Source organism: Camelus bactrianus, chromosome 9 (genome assembly GCF_048773025.1).
Source record: "Camelus bactrianus isolate YW-2024 breed Bactrian camel chromosome 9, ASM4877302v1, whole genome shotgun sequence".
In the NCBI taxonomy this organism is placed as follows: domain Eukaryota; kingdom Metazoa; phylum Chordata; class Mammalia; order Artiodactyla; family Camelidae; genus Camelus; species Camelus bactrianus.
In genome coordinates this window covers 29,434,747-29,440,764 of record NC_133547.1, presented here as the reverse complement: position 1 = coordinate 29,440,764, position 6,018 = coordinate 29,434,747, and positions in this window count along the sequence as shown.

The following is a 6,018-nucleotide window of genomic DNA, read 5'->3' as shown; positions in this document are numbered from 1 at the left end:
CCCGCTGCGCTGCTCTGCGCCTCTCCCCTCGACCAGGGTTTCCCGCTTCTGCTGCCTCCGTTTCTTCAGCACCCCTTCCCTTTCTTACTCAACAATTTGATTTCTACTGTGGTCTTGGGGCTTCTAATCAAGAAAGACCGTAGTGAAAAATAAAATGTTTTTTCCTGTCTTCATTTATTTTATGTAGTTACTCACCTTTTCCCTTAGAACTCTATTCTACCTTGCTGTGTTCGTTTTAGTGGTTTTTTTTTTTACTTCTTTGTTGTTTCACTTGCCCCACCTCTTTCTTTCCCTCTAAATCTGAGCAGTCCCAGAGCTTCGCTCTCACTTTTCCGTTTTCTTCACACTCCCTCCCCTGAGGAAGCTATGGATCATAATGTACTGTAGTGTGGTGAGAAAAACAAGGGTTTCAGAAGCAGGGGGAGTAGGGGGAACCTAAATTCTGGTTCTGATATCACTGCTGTGCAACCTTGAACAAATTACTAACCTCTCTGAGCCTCTGCTTCTCCCAGATGAAAAAAACTGAGGACAATATGTTCCTAAAATTGTTGTTGTGAGGATTGAGTGGGGTAAGATTTGTAAGAAAGTGCTTGTCTTAGTCTTTCATTGAGTAAGCATCTTGACCATCGACTATATGCCAAACTCAATATAAGATGCTGAGGAATGAAACAATCAACAATACAGTTTTCTGCCCTAAATCTACTCACAATTTAGGAAGGAGACAAATAGATACATACATACTCTGTGTCAGGAGCAACAATAGGAATATTTACAAAACAGAAAGGACACAGGAAAGGGAATAAATAAATCTACTGGAGGCTTGTGAGACAAGGAGGACTTCTGGGGAAAGGTTATATTTGAGTTGGACTTTTGAAGGATAAATGTGAAAGATAGAAGCAGAGAAAACAGGTTGTTATATAGAGGCACCTAAGTGTCCAACAGCATGGACTCTTCAGGCTGGAGGGGTATGGAGCGGCCAGATAATAGTGAGGTGGCAATAATGCTAATACCACGCATAACTGAGCAACTGCTCCGTGCCAGGCACTGCCATGTAATTAAGCACTTTGCATACCTGATTTCATGAAATCCTCGTTACAACAACCCTGTGAGTGGAGGAGCTTGGGCTTGATCCCTTGGCCAAATGAAGAGCCACTAGACTTTTAAGTAGGGTGGATACCATGATCATAAATGTATTTAGAAGACTGATTAAGTCATTAGTTTATTTTTTCAATCGTGGTGAAATACACATAACATACATTTTATCCATTTTTAAGTGTACCTTTCCGTAGCACCAAGCACATCCACATTATTGTGCTGCTGTCGCCACCATTCATCCCCAGAACTCTTCATCTTGTAAAACTGAAACTCTGTATCCCTTAAACAAGAATTCATTCTCCCTCCTCCTCCCAGGCCCTGGCACCGCCATCCTACTTTCTGTCTCTGTGAACTTGACTACTCTAGGTATCTGAGAACAGTGGGAATGTACAGTGTTTGTCCTTTTGTGACTGGCTTATTTCATTCAGCATAATGTCCTCGAGGGCTGTCCATCTCATGTAGCATGTGTCAGAATTTCCTTTTTTTTTTTCCCTAAGCTGAGTAATACTCTCTTGTATGCATATACCACATTTTGCTTATCCATTCATCCATCCATAGACACTTAGGTTGCATTCACCTCTTGGCTGTTGTGAATAATGCTGCTGTGAACATGAGTGTACAAATACCTCTTTAAGACCCTACTTGCAAGCCTTTTGGGTGTATATACAGAAGTGGGTTTGCTGGATCACAGGATCATTCTATTTTTGTTTTACTTTTTTGAGGAAATCCATGCTGAAAGGCATCCATTTTGAAGATGAATCTGGGAGAGGAAGGCTGGGGGCAGGATGCCACTCCCTGAGTAGAGATGGTAAGAACCTCCACTTCAGGCTAAGGGAATGTAAGTGAGCAGCTGACAAGAACTTGGTGCCTAGCTGGCGGCGGGAGGAGGGGGAGGTGGGAATTCTGGATGACTGACTCCCTTACGGGGTATCCCCTGATTTTTTGCCTGAAGCTTATACAAGCTTAGGGGCCCTTTTTGAGAAAAAGAAATTTTTAAATGAATTTAAAGAATTAAGTTCAAGCCTCTGAAAGGGGTCCATGGAAGTGAGGGGCCCTCCTGATGTAGAAGAGTGTGTGCAGTGCATGTCATGTTATTTAGCCCGCCAGCATCCTTCTTTGAGGTTGTGGGTCTTCCCTCTTGCAGCTCCTGTGGGCAAGGGAGCTGCCTACTCACCTCCCACACCGTCTCAGGCCCAGACCTGCCAGTCAGAGCGTTGTGGCTAAGGGATTGCTGTGGAGATGGGGAGGTGACCCAAAGCAGCCCAACTCAGTTCTGGGACTTTTGTTGAAACTTGTAGAAATATTTCATTTTTCTATGATGCTGATGCCTTTTTTTTTCTTTTTTTTTTTTGGTGGCTGCTAAGAAGTTAGGATATAAGCCTGGACCTTCTGGTGGTAAATTTGACACCAAAAGGGAAAAGTCAATGGACACGAAGTGGAGACACACTGGCTTATAATGCCCTTTGACTGAGTCCCTAGAACTTCAGCCTCTTCTGTCGCATGAACCAACTCAGCCCATTTTTTTGTCTGCATCACTTTGAGCTAGTTTTCTGCTTGCTGTAACCAAAATATCCAGCTTCCATATCTGTTCACCAAAATATCCAGCTTCCATATCTGTTCACCAAAAAGATCTCTGGCAGGCCCTGCTTGGATCTTGTGCCTCCTTGGACCCAATCACTGTGCCTAGGGGGGCAGGGCAAAGCCTTTGACAAGTCAGCCCCACGAGTGCCTCTGGTGGGGGAGGAGGTGGCCGTACGATTAGGAGACTAAGGCCTTACCACATCAGTGAGTGGTGGGCACTCCCCAGAAGGAGGAGATGAAGCCAAAGGAAAAAAAAAAAAGGAGCAGCTGTGCCTTGCAAAAGTGGTTTCAGATTCTTGAGGGATCTAGGAAGCTGGTTTCTGAGAAATCTTCCTAAAGCAAGCCTAGTTTCAGTTCCTAACTTGCTCTGTATTAACCGACTCTGGTCAGGTTGTGTGTCCTTTCTTACTGAATCTTAGTTTCTGATGGTAAAATGAGAATAGATAATATTTACCACTTTCAGGGTTACTGTGAGTGATGCTTATAAATGAAGTGACCGTTTATCATCTAAACAAGGGACACTTTTGAGGGTGAAAAGGAACACTATCAAAGATCCTTATCAGGACTGCCTGGGACAAAAAAACACTAGTGCTACCCGTCACTCTCAAAATTATCCCTATTTGGGTGATAAAAGATATGATCTCGCTGCTCACAGTGCACCTGTAACATTGCTTAGCGCATAGTAGTTACTTAGAAGTCGCTTAGCCTCCTCTGAGCCTTCTAATACAACTGATTCCTTCCTACTTCTTTGTAATTCTCTGGCATTGTGTCTACACAGGGTGTATTCTCCAGAACAGTTTTCACTCTTGTCCCAGTGGGAAGGTAACAGGGCAGTGTAATCCACAGATGTGTGTCTGTGAGAGTACCTTCTTACGGCTCCCCACCAATTGCTTTTAATTAATGGGAATTTGGAAAGGTAGCATTGACCTCTTTAAGAGCATTTATTTCAATTCAAAACGTTCTGCATGTTAAAGGCAGCTCCAGTTAAAATACTTAAGATTGTTGGGACACACCCTGGGAGTTATTTTGTAATGTGAAATTTCACTTAAACTCTAGCATTTGCTGACACATGCTGTTGTTAGAATTTGGTCAGAATTTTCTAAACCTATCCTGGCAATGATATATACTATAAGAAAACACAAAAAATTGGTCAAAGATTGAATAAACGCTTCGTGAAAAAGATACACACACGACAAAATAAGCACATGAAGAGATGCCCAACATCATTACTGATTCAGGAGATTAAAATTTAACCCACAATGAGACACCACCTCACTCCTAGTAGGATGGCTAAACTTCAAAAGATTGATCATACCAAGTGCTGGCGAGGAGATGGAGGAGCTGGCTCGTACACGCTGCTGGTGGGAATGCAAAATGGTACAAGTATTTTGGGACGAGTTGGCAATTTCTTTAAAAGTTTAATATATACCTTTCATATGATCCAGCCATTCCACCCGTAGGTATTTATCCAAGAAAAATGAAAGCACATGTCCATAAAAAAGACTTGAACATGAATGTTCATACAGCTTTATTTGCAACAGCCCGAAACTAAGAACAACACAAAAGTTCATCAACAAGGGAATGGATATACATACTGATATATCTTTACACATGGAATATAATAAAAAGGAATGAACTACTGATACATGCTACAACATTAATGAATCTCAAAATAATTTTGCTGAGTGGAAGAAGCCATTTAAAATGGACACGCTGTATGGTTCCATTTATGTAAAATTCTAGGAAACACAAACTGATATGTAGAGACAGAAAAAGTATCAATGGTTGTCTGATCAGGTAGGGTAGCAAGGAGGAAAAAGAGGGAGGGGTTTTAAAAGACCCATTTTAAAGTATATAGTGGTGTCAAATACATTTACATTGTTTTGTGAACATCGCCACTGTCCAATTCCAGAATTTTGTCATCACCTCGAACTAAAACTTTGTACCCGTTACATAATAACTCATGAAACAAAACTCACATTTTTGTCTATAACTCTTCATGACAAAATTGAGTATGATTCTTGTACATTCTACAAGGAATGACCTTTGAGTAGATTAAACAACTTTGATGCCATGTTCTCCATCTCCACTGTGATAAGATAGGCTTACACGCAGCGGGAACAGCATCTGACAGAACTGAGATTTGAACCTCAGGTGTGGCCGCCATTCCCACACTCCTTGCTCCCAGCGAAAAGTGGGTGAGGTCACGTCCATGACACAGCCACTATCACACTACTGGAAAAACAGCCCAGACTGCTTGCCTCACTAATCGTAGGTCAATTGTGTCATCTTTGTGTGGGAAGAATGATCTAATTATCATTCTTACCTCCTGACTAAATTAGCAAATTGTGTATAAATCGTTTCACTTTCCTCTCTATTAGCTGTCTCCACCTTCCACCTCCCCTGACCCTGTCATTCAAAAGTCCTTGAAAAGCTAATAGCATTTTCTTTAAAAGTTGTCTTACTCATTTCTGTTCCAGGTCAGCTCAGCTACAGTGAGCTGTCTGGCTCCTTTTCTCAAGCAGGTTGCCACACCTGGTTTCATGACCTGCTCTGGTGTTTGCTAAACAAAACCCTCATAGTAGGGTGTCAGGGATGGGAACGCGTCCTTGGTGTGCACGGAAAGTGATGGCAAGAGGCAAAGCTTTGGAAGCCGGCAGACGTCGTTCCCGACACTCAGGTCTCTGAGCACCAGCTTTCTCTCCACATATGATGCCCACCTACAGGCTGTTTAGGGGGAGGAAACGAGACAGTGTTAGGAAGGCAGTAGTACAGTGCCAGGCACTCCGGCGAATGAGGAAAGCTCTGCTTCCTTCCTCCCATAAAACTACTTTGAGATCATAGGGAAAGTGATGAGTAGGAAGCGGAACCACGAAAGAATGGAGGGCCGCCTTCTGGCCTAAAGGATAGGAGGATACTCATCTCTATATAAAGATCTCTTGATTCAAAGAAGCTTTCAGATTAAAGAAAAAAGAAGAAAGGAAAAAGAAAATGTATAACAGCCACCTGGGTTTTTGGATTAGCTGATTCCCAGATAAAGATGCTCGTAAAAAGGAGCTGGAGCGATTCCAGAAACGAACCTGAAATGCCAGGCTTTGCCGTGGCGCACTCCCCAGGTTTTCCCGCACAGCGTACACAGAGTGAGCTCGAATTTGGCCCAAAGCCTTGACTGTTCCCTTGGCGGCAGCGGGGTAGAGGTCAGACCAACAGGTGTGGGAAGCTGCGAGGTAAGGAAGGAGCAAGCAGGTGTCGGAGGAGGGAGGGGCCCTCCTTCTCGGGCACAGGGACTCCAGGGCTGCTCCGGCGTGTCCCACAGCGGGTGGAGGGGCCCTGCCCGCCACA